This window comes from Canis lupus, chromosome 5 (assembly GCF_003254725.2).
Source record: "Canis lupus dingo isolate Sandy chromosome 5, ASM325472v2, whole genome shotgun sequence".
NCBI classification, from domain to species: domain Eukaryota; kingdom Metazoa; phylum Chordata; class Mammalia; order Carnivora; family Canidae; genus Canis; species Canis lupus.
The window spans coordinates 4,203,125-4,221,652 of NC_064247.1; the positions used below are offsets into that span (position 1 = coordinate 4,203,125).

The following is an 18,528-nucleotide window of genomic DNA, read 5'->3' on the forward strand; positions in this document are numbered from 1 at the left end:
GGCTTTTATTAAGTTGGTTCAAGTCCATTAATACTGTGCCATTGTGCCCTCAAAGAACGGGCTGCAACGAAGGAGCCCCAAGTCAAGCACACGTTCACCTCACGAAGAGGGAGCGGTCGCCCTGTAATTACAAGCGTGTGTTGAGGGTGACTCTGGGAGTGACTGCTGGGCACCTTCCGTCTCCTTCCGTATATACGAATCCATCAAAAGTAATAAGAGAGGGAACACTGGCCAGTGAATGCACCAACACTCAACATTTTTCCTTTGAAGCCAGAACTCCTCTGACCTCAGGAGTCATTGATTTGCTGTCAAGCCACATAGGTGTCACACAAGGGTCAGCAGAGACGACTCCAGGGGAATGTTTTCTTACTTGGTAAATTTATCAAGACCGGGAAACTGAAACAATCCGAGAGCTCCACGTGGCCTTATGCATTCCCCTTTCACCTGCTTCCCCTTTGAAAGTAAATCTATAGCAGACATTAAATAGGTCCTTGGGTAGGGGGAGGGTTAGCCTGGGTTTCATCTCTTGGAACAGGTTTTAAGGACTCCTTAGCTAATAAAGAGGCTAAATTAGGAACTATTTTCCAGTGTAATTATAAAAGGTTCTATCAGGGTTTTGAAGCTAGGTTAGAGGCTCAGGCTGGGATACAGGTAAATATAACACAGCAAAATCTGGCCAGGAAACACACACACACACACACACACACACACACACAACAAGTTGAAAGTGATCACATCATGGATTATCGAAGGTGAGTTGCAGGTGAGGCAAGAACACCAAGATGCAAGCTAGCAGGAACTGCGTCACAGGAAAATGTGTGAGGAGTTGAGTAGGAAATCTCTGTGAATCCAGAACTGAAGTGCCTGAAGAAAATCCGTGGAAGGTTTGGCACTCTGACTAAGTGTTTCCAAACCTCAGATCGTAAATTGTTGTACATAGAAAACTTAAGACATGAAAAATAAGTCAGGAATGACCCAGACTAAGAACTACACACTCACTCTGCTCCCAGACCATATATAAAATTAAGCCCTATGGATTCCATTTAGTAAATCTAGAATCAAGTGCCCAGCACATGCACAAACCTATGTTACTATGGGGAACAATGGAAGAGGAGGTCTCTGACTCTCAGCTGTTTAAAATCGTATCTCCATCAGACTTCCTAAGTGGCCATCTCAGAATAACAGATGCTGATGGAAAAGTGTTGAACAGGATTAACCTTCTAGTCTCAGAGCATCATTAAATTATTTCTGTAGCCTTAAGGTTTTAACCTTATATGAGAAAGTTACTCTTTAAAGGTAATAGTTCTCCGCCCCCCCCATCCTACTTGAGGATGTAACATCAAATTTCTAGTGTATGGGAGAGACCTGCCAACCCAGCTCTGAACTGGCATGGACTGCTCATCTGTTTAACGAAGGGGAGGCCCTGATTCCCAAGGAATGTCAATCTCTCAGCTTGAAGGGGGGGATGTTGCAAATTGGAGGAGTCATGTAACATCCTCCAGTAAAGCAACTCTTCCTAAATCATGCTCCTCGGATATTTCGAAAAATCAGCATTCCATCATCAAATTTGGGAAACATGGGGTTAAATCAAGTTAAAAGTCTCTCAAGCATATGTTCTGAGTCCTTAATGGATATTGTTAATCTCCAAGCAGAGAAAGTAACATTTTTCAATCTTATTTGACCATGGAACTTTCTCCTCATAAAAATGATTTCCAAGGACAAGTGCTCCATGGAACACATTTGGGAGAATAGTGTGTTAGGGGCGCATATCCCAGCATATGCTCTCCTGCAGACTTTTTGCATACATACTAAGGGTGGGCTTCAAAATGATTCCAGATGAGCCAGGCCCCTGGCAACCCTGTGCTACCATGAGTTTTCCTTATTATGAAAATGTCCGTGACTAATATTCATTATGTTTCCTCTAAATACTGTTTCTTGCAGTCACAAGATTTACTTTCTACCCAGACCTCTTGTTTGGGTGTGATGAGGAAACAGAGTTTGGTCTCCTGGGATCTGTCCCCAGTTCCATGTCGGCATGTTACTTTATGTCACGTTTAGCTGAGCTGGGAACAGTTTTTTCTTTTTCCTCTGAGGGGATGATGTGGTCTGGGATGCAGATTCAGTCCTTTGAAGGGCCACTATGCACAGAGAAAAGCATGGCCCCAAGCCCCAGACTTCTGAACCCCCAGTTTTAAAGAGGAGGATGAGTTCCAAGGGAAAGACCACTGGTGACTCAGCCCCTCCTATCGCCACTCCTGGAGCAACTCCAAGGGCATATTCCAGACAGTGGTTCAGCATCTTCTGCGTAGGAGACAGCACATGAGGCTTAGTCAGCCTCCATCCCAAGTCTTCCTGCTGAAATGACAATGGCAATGGGAGGCAGGCACGCTTCTGGCAGAGAGCTGTGGCTCCTTCCCAGTTGGCAGCTGTGGTACTTCCATCTTCAGCAAGGTCTTTGCCAATATAAGAAATGCAGAATCAGGTCCCAAAGAGTCAGATGGGTTGACTCCTGGTTTCTATCATGCTCTTGGAAATGTGAAGTCTGGAAACCACAACCCATCTGTTTTTAAGTTTTCTTGTTTAAAACAATACCTTTTCCAAACATTAAGTGAGAAGAAAAGACAGCAACATGAATATTCTATAAGCCAGATATCTGCAAGTGGCTTGAACTCCGGTCCACCTGGAGGCCAGAAAGGGTGATCCACAGGTAAGAGAGGCCATTCCCACTGGAGCTGGGGCAGCTGCATAAACACCCTGAGTTTCTCCACAGAAACTGGTGAAAGGAAATGCATGAAGTCATGCTGGCAAGCCATGTGTCACCCTCAAGTAATTAGGACCCTTGCCCAGCCACCTCCCAGACCCAGCCTAGCACACCCACAGGTGTGTTGTCCTTCTCCAGCTGGCATAACAAGGCCATGCCAGCATTGAGGCCAAAACAGCCCAGGGCCATCCAAGAGTAATATGGCCAGGCCATAGAAGCCAAGCCAGGAAGAGGAGGGAAGGCTCTCCTCTGCAAAATGAAAATAAATTGCAAAATGGCATTGTGTGTGTGGTTGCCCTGGAGAAGAAGGATCTGAAGAGAAATAAAATTAGAAAGCTGTCAGAGCTCTTCAGTGAGGTTTCTTTCCACAAAGCCAGGTGGTCCCAAGGCACGGGACTAGTGTTAATTGCCACTGGGCTGGGATAAACAGGAGAACGAACCAGCTGCAAAGCTTGCCCAAGACCCAGACTCTTCTGTGAACTTCCAGGATGCCAGGGAGATGCTTAATGCTTTTTCCTTTTATATTATTATCTTCTTGATGAGGTAGGTTGAAGTTATTAACTCCACTTTATAGATGAAAAAACTCAAGACTGAGAAAAGTATGGAACTTCGTGTTTGCTCCATCCATCACTGGGGGAGCCAGGATTCAAGTCCCTGCTTTTCCGACCACATCATTTGTGTTTTGTTCCTCTCTCAATGGCCTAAACCACAAATGCCTTCAGCTGAGCAACTTGACCTTTCCTGTTTGCAGGGGTCAGTTGGAGGAGGACAAGAATATTTTTCCCAAAAGCTGCTTAGAAGGTAGCATCTTTTGACTCATTCTGCACTTACCCAACTGTTCATCAGTTTAGGCTCAGGGAGGACAAGGAGTATTTAATGGTACAGGAGGCCTGAGGGGGAGAGGGGAGGTGTGCAATAGGATAGGTGGGAGCAAATGGAATTATTTCATCCCCACGTGTTTCTGTCCCACCCTGCCCCAGTGACTCTCCAAGTCATATTCCTCCAAACTCCTGAGAAAGGGTTTGTGGGTATACCATGATAAGGCCAGCCAGAACCTAAACTGTATCTACATAGTCAAACCTCTGTATTCAGATCATTTTGGATGGCCAAATGGCCTGGTGCTGATCCTTACATGCTTGGAATATTTTTGGTGACTTTTTTGCAAGAGAAAAGCTATAATTGTTTCTACATCCCATCTTATGCCCTTGGTGGCACCTAGCTGAGATATCGCAGAGCTTGCCAACGTTGCAAATATATCCACAGTCAATCGGCATTTGGTGATATTGAGAGCTGTTGAGGGACAGCACATGATTACCTTCTATCCCCTTGGAACACGGCTCCAGTTTGTGTTCTATGTGGTTGATGTGCCTCATTTCATGAATTGAAATCCATGGCTCCCCACTGTGACTCCTTTGTAACTAGCTCCTTATCTCCCAAACCCCTCTCCTTTGCCCTTATCCTTTTGAATCCTTTTCTTCTGTCTTGTCGTTTCCATCCTGCCCTTCTGTCACGTTTACTTTCATTTAGGTACAAATGCTGTTACTTTATTACTATTGACAGCCAATCGCAGTTAGTTTCACACTACATGGAAAACAGACCAATCATGGTGCACTAATAGAAAGTGGTAGGGTCCTTAGCTTTCAATAGCAAACAACTCAATTCAGTAAAAGTTTACTGGGTGCTCACCAGTTGCCAAGTGCTGGTGGAGGAAACAAGATAAATAAGATACAAATCCTAGCTACAAAGCATTTGAGCAGCTATTGGGAGAGAGGCATCCAGTATCCCATTAGTGCTTCCCCATCCCAAGAAGGCTTAATCTTTGCATGACATATAGACAGTAGGCGTGCAATACATGCTTGGATGAAATATTCTGCCTCCAATTATACTAATTTTAGACCCTGAAAATTTCCTGAAAGATGAGATGATTAAAAGACATGATTGATTGAACATAGAGAATGAGACAAAGGCCCTTAAATGAAAATAGTTATAAACTTTGGACAAAAATGTTAGAACTGACATCTTCAGTATTCCATTTGCTCCAATCCCTCAGACTCAGTCTGGCTGGCTGAGGCTGGAGAGGGAGACATCTTCCCTGGAGAGAAGCAAGGTTGCCTCTGGAGCTAAACCCTAGCCAGGCCATCAGACGTCCTTTCACCACCCAATACCTGGATGGGATGGACTCGTGTGTGGGGGATTAGAGAGAGGCAAAGCTCATTCAGTTCCTTAAGCCACATACTCCATCCCATAAGCCATACCACATGCCAGGTAAAGGGTAAAGGACACACTGCAGCCCACAAATGATTCATAACCTGGGGTTGAATCTTATTCTGCTCTGCCTCTAACCACTTGACTATTGACCTTGCTGTTTGTTCACCTGTTGCCGTCCTTGACTCCCCACGCATTTGACGCATGGAGCCAATACCACTCCAGCCCCATAATGACTTTGCATCATTCAAGGTGATATTTGGTATTTGATATTTCACACTCTCTTTGATTAATATTCTTCACAATTCAACTGTTTCCTAAAACTCACTTACTTTGGTGCTCTCTCTGCAAATAATAGCCTTTCTTTCCCCCTGAGTGACCCAAATAAAACCACCCAAAGACATTTAAGTGAGCATGGGCAAGGCATGTTTACAGACAGCCTTCCACACTTTAGTCAGAGGGAGTTATGGTACAATGTAAACTGCCCAGGCTCTTATATTGGAATTGATAAGTGAATTATCTGAGAGGAAACAGCTCCTTCCTTTGTCTATCTGCTCATTCATTCCTTGCATCCAGGCCATCTGGGCTCTCATTCAGACAACCATACATCTCTCCTTGCATTTTGGTTAAGTCCTGGACAAACTGAGACCATTGGAGGTCAGTTGTGTAAAAGAAAGATGATCAGGAATGCAGAGAAAGATACCCAAAGGTGAGAAAGGAGAGAAAATAAATAGACTGGGAGGAGAGAAGCCATAGAAATGCAAAGTAGTCAAGCCTTGGGTGTAGTCAAGGACAGCCAGCTGGGAGAATAAGAGGAAAGAATAATATGGAGCAATTAAGGGAATTAAGAGATAGCTATTGGGGATGTGATATCCCCTATTTCTACTGCCTCTCTTAGGTATCTATTTCAGGAACAGGCACACTTAGAAAAGTGGTTATTTTAAAAAGAAATTTAAAAGGGAAACCAGGGACCCAGGGGACTGGAGAGAAGAGCTATTCAGAGATCTTTCTTTCAGGTCACCTGGCACAGGAGAAAGAGAAAGGATTCCTTGAGTCACAATAAAGAACCTGGCGTTTGGTGCAACTTTGTTCATGTTTAGTCCTCAGATATTTAAAAGTCCCAAATGGAAACAAACAAACAAACAAACAAACAAACAAACAAAAAAAAACCACAGTATAGCCATGGTATCCAAAGGCCTTGTTGGACCCTAGAAAAAATTCTATTCCTATGATAGATACATACATCTATTTATGTGAAGCTCAAAGTACAGAAATGAGGACCAGCCTGAGCAACCTGAAACTTGGGTTTTCATTCTAGGCCTGAATGATCCCCCTTGTGCCTCCTGAGGTACCTCTTAGGGGCTAGCTCTGATGCTAGATGCAGGAGATTCAAGGATGAATAAAATACTCTATTTCTAACTTTGAGAGCCTTATCTCTTTTTAGGCTTCCATTCTATCCTCAAGATAAGAGAAGTGGAGAGAAGATATCCAACTCTTTACAAATTCCATTTTTCTAGCCAAGGAAGAACAGCCTAGGTAAAAAATATGGAAGTAGTTTTGCTCTAGTTTCTATTTTCACTCATTAAAAAAAGACATTCAATTCATGGTCCATGGCTTCAGTTATTTGACATATAGTCATTCTTACCAAATGATGGCTTTTATCTTAAAAAAATAATACATACTAGCCATTGGAAGTTATCACATACATGAATATGTGACTTCCAAGCATTCCATAAATCTGAAAGAAACTCTTATTTTTATTGTATTGTCCTAACTAACATTAATCAGGATGTTTCCTGACCTCCCAAATTTTTGTGGCTGCTCGTTACCGTTTATACTCAGTCTTACTCAGTCTAAGTTAGAATACTTCCACTGTTCTCCAAACTAATGTGAACCTTTATTTCAGACAGAGCTTGACGGTTAAGTTCATATCTCAGGCGTACTGATTTGGAGACCTAGAAAGGACTCACAAAGATTTAAACAGAAGGAGTAAACAAGAGACATATATCAAGGGCAAGACATATTTGGAGTGTGGGCAGACAATCCATCTTAACAGTAACCAAAGTAAACCAAAATCATTCACATTGAGGAATTGAACTGGTGAGACTCACAACAATTTTCAAACCCATATCGAAGTCTGCAAAGGAGAGAAATAGAGATTTCTAATCTTAGTCTTCATGGCTATAGAACATGTAAAATGTAGAGGACTGAGAATAAAGGGGAAATCAAAAATCACTGATCCAGAAAGGGAGGTGGTTGGAACAGAAGTTAAGAGCATTGGCTTTGTCTTCCAAGAGGCTTGGGTTTGAATACTGCTCTGCCACGTATTTGACATGTTAATGTTTATGTAGGCAACTTAAAAACTTTCGGAGCCCTATTTTCCTTAATATTTCATGGGATTGTTGTGACTATTAAATGAGACTATGTATAAAATGCTTGCCCAGTGCCTCACAAGTAGATAGAACCTCAACACATGGTGGTGATTATCTACAAGACCTTTGCTTGATAAAGCATTTTATAATATATTATATGCATTTATATACATGTATATATATGAAATGCATTTAACTGTATTTAAAGTTTTAAAAACCTTTGACAAAAAGGTACCAACACTGAACCAATAAAGTCTAGGATCTGTTCTAATTTATAATCTGTTTCTAATTTATAGCAATGGCTTTTCTAAACAGTGAATACAATTTTTAATATACATGTTTAAAGCTGTAACTTTCTCTTTAAGCACTTCTTTAGCTGTATCACATAAATTTTTATATGTTGTCTTTTCACTTTCATTCAGTTCAAAATATTTTTTAATTTCCCTTGTGATTTCTTCTTTGATCTAGGTTACTTAAAAATGTGTTATTTAATTTTCAGATATCTGGGGATTTCTCAAATTTATGTTGTTGCTTTCTAATTTAATTTTATTGTGGTTGGAGAACATACTTTGAGTAACTTCAATCCTTTTATAGTTATGGATATTTATTTTAAGGCCTATCATATGGTCTAGTCTAGAAAATGTTTCACATGCACTTGAAAGAATATATTTGCTATTGCTGGATAAAGTATTCTATAAATGTCAGTTAGGTCATGTTGGTTAACAGTGTTTTTCAAATCTTCTATATCTTTACTAATTTTACATAAATTTGCTCTATCAGAATCAAGGGACTTGAAATTTTGAACTATAATTACTAAATAGTCTACATCTCCTTTCAATTTTTCTCAGTTTTTTGCTTTTTGTATTTTAGGGTCCCATTGTTAGGTGCATACACATTTAAAATTCATTATGTCTTCCTGGTGTATTAATCCTTTTATCATTATGAAATTTTCCTGTTTATCTCTACTAATATGTATTTTCTAAAAGTCTATTTTGTTTGATACTAAATAAGCATAGCCACTTCAGCTCTCTTTGGTTTCCTGTTTGTATAATATGTCTTTCTTATTCTTTTACTCTTAATCTGGTTGTATAGTTAAACTTGAAGTGTGTCTCTTGTAGTTAACACATAGTGGAATTTTTCTTTATATCGAATCTGATAATTTTAATGTTTTCATTGAAGTATATAGTCTATTTAATGAACTACTTAATGTCATTAATGATATGATTGTATTATGTCTGTCATTTTGCTATTTATTGTCAATATGGCCCATGTTTTTTTGTTACTCTGTTCTTCCTTTACTGTGGTATTTTGGATTAATTCTTCTTAGTATATCATTTAATTCCTCTGTTGATATTGGGAATTTATAGTTATTTTCTTAGCATTTGCTCTAGAGATTAAAATATAAATCTTAATTTATCAATTTAACTCATGTTAATGTAATACTAAATTTCAGCAAGATATAGAACCTCTGTTCCTATATAGCTCTATTTTCTCTCCTCTTTTTTGTGCTATTACTGTTACATATATTATATCTATATTAATGTTATAAACTCAACAATATAGTGTTACAATTATTACTTTATACAATCTGATGATTTTTTTAATGTAGAGAAGAAAAAAGAAAATATATATTGATACATTCTTTTATACTTATGTACACATTACCTTTTCCAGTGCTCTTTATTTCTTCTTTTTTTTCCCCCCCAGTGCTCTTCATTTCTTCCCGTGGACTTGCCTCATAGTGTTTTCTTTCATTTCCTATTTCTTATAAGGCTGGTTTGCTAAGAATAAGTTCTCTCAGTCTTTGTTTATCTGGGAAATGTTCTTTTTCTTGTAGGTTGCTATTAGTCAGAAAAAATATATATTAATGAACAAAAGTGTCTGTAAAAAATTTAAATCTTATCAAATGCTTTAAATACATACACACAGGGCAGCCCCGGTGGTGCAGCAGTTTAGTGCCGCCTGCAGCCCAGGGTGTGATCCTGAAGACCTGGGATCGAGTCCCACATCGGGCTCCTTGCATGGAGCCTGCTTCTCCCTCTGCCTCTGCCTGTGTCTCTGTCTCCATCTGGGTCTCTCGTGAATAAATATATAAAATCTTTAAAAAAAATAAATACATACATACACACACACATCTCTTTACAGAATCTCTTTACACTCACGATTCTTTACAGAATCTTTGAACATTATCTTTTTTTTTACCTCAACGTAATGTGTAAAGATGTTTCTAGATAAAGCTTTACATGTGAAAAAAGAAAATCCATTGTCTTATACATATACACACACATAAAGACAAACACACTTATTATTTAAGAAGAACAAAAATACATGGTAAGAGTGTGAATTGGATTGGACTGAATTTCTTATAAAGCTTATATAAAAGAACACTACATGAATCTTTGTGTTACTTTAACTTTTAAAGAATAGTTTACTGGAGATAGAATTAGTGATTGACTGCTTTGTTTCATCACTCTGCCTTCTGGTCTCCATTGTTTCAGGTAAAAATTTAGCCATTAATTGGATTATTGCTCCCTCGTTTGGGATGGGTTGTTCATTTCTTGCTGCATTCAAGATTTTCTATTTGTCCTTAGTGTTCAGTAATTTTACAATTTGTGTAGATGGAGATTTTTGTGTTATCTTACTTAGGGTTTTTTTAGCTTTATTGATGTGTAGATTTATGTTTTATATTAATTTTGTGAAATCTTCATTCATTATTTCTTCAAGTATTTTTCCTGCCTCTCTTCTAGATTCTCACTACATATTAGTACATTTTATCTTGTCTCATAGGTTTCTGAGGTTCTGTTTTTATTTTTTCAATCTCTTTTCTTCTTTATTCTTTAGAATAAAGATTCTTAAATCTACCCATTTAGTTAAGTTTTTATTTCAGCTACTGTGCTTTTAAATTCTAGAATTTTCATTGGTTCCTTTTCTACTTTTCTGTTTCAATACTGAGAATTCTTATTTGAGGATAATTATCATCATACTTAAACTTTTTAAGTATGTCATAAGCTCCACTTCGGAGTCCTTGTGAGTAAACATAACATTTGGGTTTCCTCAGAGTCAACTTCTATGGATCTTTTTCTCTTGGGTATAAGTCACATTTTCCTATTTCTTTGAATATCCCACAATATTTTTTGAAAACTAATATTTTATATCATATATTGTAACACCTCTGGGTTTTTTCCCCATAAGGTAACTATTGGTTATAGAAATTTACCTAGACTTAATTTGCAGAATCTGTCTCCATGAAATGTACAGCCCCTGATATCTCTGCTGTTTTTTATTTTTAAATTATTTTATTTTTCTGCCTGGCTTCCTATAAGTGCCCTGAGTCTGCATGGCTTACTAGCAAGTCAATGATTCATAAGAGGTTGTGCTCAAGAACTTTGAGCCTATAAGGCTAACACCCTCTACTGATAGATCTGTGTGTGTGTTGAGGTAAGCATTTAAAGTTCAGGCAGCTTTCAAGTCTCCCTGAGCTTTTGCTTTACTCTGGACCTTCCTGGGTGTTCTGTAACCATGAGCATAGCTTCCCATTAAGCCAGAGAGGTAAGGAGAGCTTATCTAACCTGACTGTCTATGATTCTCTCATTTCCATCATCTCCTCATTAAGGTTTTGGCTAGTCTTTCACTTGCCATAACTGGGGCTCAAACTCAGTTTAACAAAGCTATGGGAATTCCCCATTCACTTCCTATCACATATGCTACTTTTACTGTTAATGCTGCCAACAATGGGTTTGACTCTCCAGCCCAAATCGAGTCAGCTTAACAGTGAAGCCTCTGGCTTTCTGGTTTTCATAGGGTATCATGCCCTGGTAAGGCTACTCTACTGACCAAGTTTTTGGAGGGGGTATGCAGGAGGAATAGTTACAAGCAAGAAGGCTGAGGATTGTCTGCAGACTTCCACTTTTCTCATCCAAATTTCTAGCAGTTTTTCATGAATAAACACTCTCAATTTCTTGTTTTTTTCTCTGGTTGATTTGCGGAGCGCTGAAACAGTTGTTTTTGATCAGTTTTTTTGTTTTTTCCCATTTTATACTTGTTTTTTTCAGAAAAAGATTTGTTGAGCTCCCCATTTTGCTATAATGGAGTCCTGCCTCTGAATAAAATATTTAAATCAATTGTTTCAACATGTATCAACAGTGTTGTTGTTTTTTTTCCCCTATTCACCCTGTTTACTTTTCCTCAACAGATTTTTAACAGTTTTTTGCCAAAAAAATTTTTTTATGCTTATTTTGCTTTTTCATGGCTTTACTCTAATGACGGGAATAGTCTCTTAAAGATGATTATGAAAGTATCATGACCTATGTTTCCTTTGTCTGTTTCTGACACTTTTCCTTATATCTTTATATTCACATAAAATATACAATGGTGCTGGGATGTCTGGAACTCAGAGGTATTATCCATTTGTTGTTTACTTCTTTCGTCTAAGAAAATCATGAACATAAATGATTATTGTATGCCAAATTTCAGCTGCACACTTTGACATGTGATTTCTTCAGTATTATAAAATAGTCTATTAATTAAAGCCCTGTGTATACTGAAATAAATTTCACATAATTTGAAAACAACCTCTACCAAAAATAGAGACATGAAAATTTCTACAACATTTTAAACCACTAGAGAAATATAAATATCATAGTGAGATACTACTGAATATCTGCTGGAGTACGAATCTGTGAAGCAACTGGAATTCTCACACATATCTAGTAGGAATTTAAAATGATATGACATGACCACTTTGGAAAATGGTTTGGCAGTATCTTATGGTTAAACATATTATTATCATGTCACCCACTCTTAGGTATATGCCCATAAGAAGTAAAAGCTATGTCCATACAAAAACTACTACAGCAATGTTTATAACATGTTTATTCATACTAATTTCAAACTGATAACAATCCAAAAATTTGTGACTTTTCATTAAGAAGTGTGTGTTTGTGTATATATACATATATATCACAATTTGTTTATTCTCTTATTGACAAACCATTGTACAATTATATGAAGGAGGCTGAAAAACACAATGCAGAGCAAAAAAAGCCAGATATAAAAGACTATATACTATGGGATTCTAATTATATGAAATTCTAGAATAATAATTTTTTTTTTTTTTTTTTTTAGAATAATAATTTTTAAAAGCCCTATAGTGACAGAATGGATAGCAAGTGTACCTGGGCATGAGGAGAGGAGGATTATCTGCAAAGGAGCATAAAGGAAATTTGAGGGATGAAGAAAATGGAAATGTTGTATATCTTGATTATGGTAGTGGTTATCAGGCCTATATATTTATCAATAATCATCGAACTATCCCCTTTAATATGGTTGCATTTTAGTATATGTAAACTATATCTCAATTATTAGGTGCATAAAGTACTCAGTGTAGATGCTTGCACCTGGTAAGCACTTCACAAATGTACTGATGTTTGTGGTGAAATAACATTAGGATGTCAGAGACTCATTCTTCTTCTTGCTTGAAGAACTGGAATTGCAAATTCTCCAGTGTTTTCCCTGTCTGTTGAATACGAAGAACCAGGCTATAGGGGTACTGGTTCCACAAGGAAATGGCAGGCAGGTAGAAACTTAACAAGGATTACATTATGGCGTATTTTTGTTGTTGCTGCTGCTTTTGCATTTAAAAAAATTTTTGTATTTAAATTTAATTTAGTTAACATATTATTAGTTTCAGGAGTAGAATTTAGTGATTCAATGGTTGCATATAATCCAGTGCCTTCCTTAATGTCCATCACCCAATTACCCAATCCCCCCCCACCTCCCCTGCAGCAAGCCTCAGTTTGCTCCCTATAGTTAAGTCTCTTACAGTTTGCCTCCCTCCCTGTTTTTATCTTATTTTATTTTTCTTCCCTTCTCGTATGTTCATCCGTTATTTTCTTAAATTCCACATGTGAGTGAAATCATACGGTATTTGTCTTTCCCTGACTGACTTATTTCACTTAGCATAATACCCTCTAGTTCCAACCACATCATTGCAAATTGCAAGACTTCATTCTTTTTGATGGCTGAGTAATCTTCTTTAACCATTCATCTGTTGATGGATGGACATCTGGGCTTTTTCCATAGTTTGGCTATTGTGGACATTGCTGCTATAAACATTGGGGTGCAGGTATCCTTTCGAATCACTATGTTTGTATCCCTTGGATAAATACATAATAGTACAATTACTGGGCCACAGAGTAGTTCTACTTTAAGCTTTTTGAGGAATCTTCATACTATTTTCCAGAGTAGCTGCACCAGTTTTCATTCCCACCAACAGGTTAAGAGGATTACCCTTTCTCTGCATCCTCACCAATATCTATCGTTTCCTGAGTTGTTAATTTTAGCCATTCTGGCTGGTGTGAGTTGGTAGCTCATTGTGGTTTTGATTTGTATTTCCCTGATACCAAAAAATGTTGAATATTTTTTCATGTATTTTGTTTGTTTAATTTCGCCCTTGTGTTTTTGCTAAATTGGTGATGTTTCTTAGACATATCTTCAGAAAGAAGATATTATGGTCAGTGGAAAGTATGATAGCTTGGGCTCTAGTCTGTCTCTACAATCCTGCCCAAATTCATGAACTCTGAGTTTCATTTTTGAAAAAAGTGGATTGAGTTTTATGATCCCTAAGATCTCTTCCAATTTAAAACTTCCAAGTTTCTATGAACACACATATTTGTTGCAAATAATATCTGCAAAAGTAATTCAAGTTTCACATTTCTGAATCTCTTTTAGTGCATTGTATTTCTGGACTCTCTCTGCTATACTCCTTTTTTCTACAATTAAAATTTTAATTATGTACCACTTCCTCAGAGTGTTGCTAGGCAATAAGAAAGAATTTATTGATCTATTACTACCTAAAAAACCACCTCAAAACTTAGTGGCTTAAAACAACAACATTTATTTTGCTCATGAATCTGCAGCTTTAGGGCTCAGCAGGGACAGCTCATCTCTGTCTCACTTGGCAGCAGCTGGGCAGCTTAAAGGCTGGAATTCTCTGAAGGATCTTCATTCACATGCCTGGTGCCTAGACTAGGAAGTCTCAGACAGCTGAAGGCTGAAACAGCTAGAGCCCAAGCATCTTTATGTCCATGTTTTTTCTCCACATGGCCTTTCCAGCATGGTAGCTTCAGAGTAGCTGAATTTCTTACATGTTGGCTCAGGATTCCAAATATGCATACAGAGAGAGAGAGAGAGAGAATGAGTTTTAGGCAAAAGCTATGTTGCCTTCCCTACCCTTGTTTGAAAAGCCACACAGTGTCCGTTCTGCCTAATTGTGCTCATTTAAAGTGAGTCACTAAGGCTGCCCTATATTCAAGGAAAGGAGAATTAAATTCCACTGTTTGACGGTAAGAGTATTAAAGAATTTAAGGACAAGTTTTAAAATTATGGCCAACTAGTTTGAATTAAGACGTTTATGAGTGATAAATAGCTGAGGGGATTTCCCTTTCATCTTCCATTGGCACATCAAGATCACTACTGTCCTCAGAGGGATGGTGCTTTAGGCATTATGATGGCCCACGGTGGAAGGGAGAACACTTGGAACCCCTAAGTCACAACAAAAAACTATTCCTAGTGCACCCTTCAGAAGTCAACTGGGAGGAATGGTTTGGTAATCTCAGTTCTGCTTGCAGCTGGAAAGGCAAGGCAAGCTGTCGACTATGTTTTACCTCAGTGGAGGGTCAAAGAAACACATATTTCATGCAAACTCTATCAACAAAAAAATATACTGAGTAGCAGATGAAGAGTTTTAAGTGTAGCACCTCATAGAGGGTAAAAACTGCTCATTCTGTGACTAAAACCAAATAAATAGAGGAGATGTCTGGGTAAATACAGCATATTTATGGCATAGATCCAATAGTGACGGTAGATCTTAAAGAAAGAATAGGATTTTTAACTCCTCACCCCATGCCCAGTGAATTTGCAGAACTTCTCAGACTTCTGTGCCAGAGTACTGGAGGGGAGAAAGTCTTCATCCCCCAGCATCTGACACAGTTGCTGTTTTGTTTATCACCAACTAGAATATTTTTAATTTTAATTTCTAACTAGAAATATTCATGTGATATTTGCATTCTATGACATAATTTATCAGTTTATTTAAAAATAAAATAAATATGATTTTACCCAAAATTTCATAGGTGAAACTGATGCCTGAGAAGTTGATCCATGGTCTAGTCTGAGAGTATTTCTTAATCCACATTCAGGTACTGTAAGCTCCATCTGGAAATATAATTTTAAAGTTTGAGAGAATACGTTTTTATACATTCCAGCCTCAACTACATTAAATTATAAGGTTATTAGAATTGTAGACTTCAAAGATTCCTTACATTGTCTCATGTAACCTTTTGTCAGTCAGATAAAAATCTGAGTCTGAACATATATAGCAGGTTGCTTAAATTATGCAGCTATCAAATCAAGATAAATAATAAATTATAAATAATAATTTAAATAATAAATTATTCTTGGCCATATGTAATTTCCTATGTAAATTCTTGTTTTTGTTTTTATTTGCTGCTTCTATTTTATATACCACTGTTTAAGGTTACCTTTATTTTTCACCATTTTAAATATTTTAAGAATATATTTTATATATTATATAAATATGTGTGTGGGGGGGGTGTTCTAGTTCCAACAATGGTGGAACAGATTATACTGGACTTATCTCCTTGCCAAAAGCAATGATAAACTGTAAACAATTTATAAAAACCAGTTGTTTGCAGGCTGTAGAGAACAATTGAAGCAGAGAAATGGACCTGATATTACCTTGAAAGTAAGAGAAACTCATTAGGTGAGATTCACACTTAACTTTCATTTAAGAGCTTCATTTTCTGGAAAGATGGGAGGGTAGAGAGCAAGAAATGAAACTTTTGAAAGACTTAGGAGTAGGTGGGCGGGGAACTGAGTATACTTTTATTTATTTATTTTTAAAAAAAATTTTTTTTAACATTTTATATTTTATTTTTTTTTAATTTTTTTATTTATTTATGATAGTCACACAGAGAGAGAGAGAGGCAGAGACACAGGCAGAGGGAGAAGCAGGATCCATGCACCGGGAGCCGGACGTGGGATTCGATTCTGGGACTCCAGGATCGCGCCCTGGGCCAAAGGCAGGCGCTAAACCGCAGCGCCACCCAGGGATCCCCTGAGTATACTTTTAATATGAGATGAAGAGATATAATCCCTGGACTATGGCAGATTAAATATGATCCCATCCTCATCAAGAGGCAGAGTCTCCCTTCCGTTTGGGTGAGCTCTGTGCTGTTTTGACCAATAGCATACAAAGGAGTGATGATAATCCAATTTCCAAGTTAAAACGCTTCTTCTCCTCTCTTTCACTTTTCTTCTTTTGGACACTTGCTTCGAGAACCCAGTCACTCAACCATAGGGACAAATTCACATGAAAAGGAACCAAGGCCCCAGGCTGATAGCCTCAGCTGATAACTCCAATTTGCTAAGCTTGTAGCTGATGCATCTTCAAGTGAATAATATAGCCCCAGTCAAGCTGCCCCAACTGATGCCACATGGAGCAAAAATTAGGTATTCAAACTGAGTTTGGTTCAAATTGAAGATTTTTAAACAGAACTTAAAATCTGTTGTTCAAGCCACTAAGTTATAGGGTTATTTTTCTTATACTGCAATAGATAACAGAACAATGGAGAGAACTTGAGCAGTTATTTCACACAGAGAAAAGATATAAAAATGGCCAATAAGCATAAGAAAAGACTAACAGAATTAGTCATCAGGAAAATAAACAGAAGGGACATCTGAGTGGCTCAGCGGTTGAGCATCTGCCTTTGGCTCAGGGCATGATCCTGGAGTCCTGGGATAGAGTCCTGCATTAGGCTTCCTGCATGGAGCTGCTTCTCCCTATGTCTCTGTCTCTCTCTGTATGTCTCATGAATAAATAAATAAAATCTTTTTGTAAAAAAAGGAAAAGGAAATAAATAGAAAACCACTAAATATATTACTACATACCCATTCATATGTCTAAAATTTAAAATACTGATTCATACCAGCTGCTGAGGATGTGGAGGAACTGGGACTCTCATACTTTGATGAAAGCAAATGGTACAACCAATTTCAAAAATACTTAGGCAATCTTTTTTTATATAGACTTAAACATGTCCTATGACCCAGCAAATTCACTCCTAAATATTTACCCAAGAAAAATGAAAAGATATGTTTACCAAAAATTTGCACAAAAATATTCTTAGCAGCTTTTATCATGATAGCCCAAATGGATATAACCCAACTATCTATGAACTGGAGAATGGACCAACAAAATGTGGTATTATAGAATGGTAAATAAAATGGAATATAATACAAAAGAATAAACTGTTGATAAAAATAATAACATCAATGAACCTTAAAAATATGACATTGGGGGAAAGAGGTCAGACACATAGGGATGCTTACTCTTTTTAAAATGCACATACAAGATGTTCAAGGCTAGGCAAAACAAATTCAGTAAATACTTGAGCCATAACTCTGTCCCAAGCAGGCTGGTTTCTAGAGCTTATGACCTAAACCATGATGCTGTATCTATGAATTCATAAAGTTTTTGAAGGAGATATAGAAAATGGTTTAATTGGTTACATTAATGATGAGATCCTAAAGAAGAGATAATAATTAAGAGACAACTGAGGAAGGATAAAACAAGAATCTTAGTTTTACTCTTTATAAATTTCTATTGTATATAGAGAGAATAAGTATAAAGAAAATCATGTTAAAGCACATCATAACAAAATTGCTAAAACACAAAACTAAAAAAATTAAAGCACAAGAGATAAAATGGTATGTTATGTATAGAGTAATAAAGTCAGGCATGACAGCAGACTTCTTATGGTAAAGTGTGCAAACCAAAAGAAAATGGAGCAACATTTTAAACTACTGAAAGAAGGAACCTATTATCATAGAATTGTATTCCCAAGAAAATTCTCTTTCAGAAGTGAAGGCAAAAGAGAGAGTAAATTAAAAATAGAGAATAAAAGCACAGGGATCCATTAACAGACCTATACCACAAGAAATATTAAGGAGAACTTTTTACACTCTCATTAAAAATCAGAGCTTGTCAGATTGGATTTTTAAAAAGCAACACATAGGGTAGCCTGGGTGGCTCAGCAGTTGTGTGTTTGCCTTCGGCTCAGGGTGTGATCCCAGGGTCCCTGGATCGAGTCCCACATCAGGCTCCCCACA

General features: G+C 37.5%; 1 long non-coding RNA gene across 2 annotated transcripts in view; it reads right to left on the bottom strand.

Annotated features, from left to right (window-relative positions):
• Positions 1-14,209: 14,209 nt before the first annotated feature.
• LOC118354776 (uncharacterized) overlaps positions 14,210-18,528 on the bottom strand; it is a 120,530-nt gene continuing 116,211 nt past the window's right edge. For both annotated transcript variants that reach the window (XR_007410585.1, XR_007410586.1), the window contains 2 exons: positions 15,457-15,552; positions 14,210-14,490 (listed from right to left, as the gene is read on the bottom strand). This is a non-coding gene — a long non-coding RNA (uncharacterized LOC118354776). The remainder of the gene's footprint in view (positions 14,491-15,456; positions 15,553-18,528) is intronic.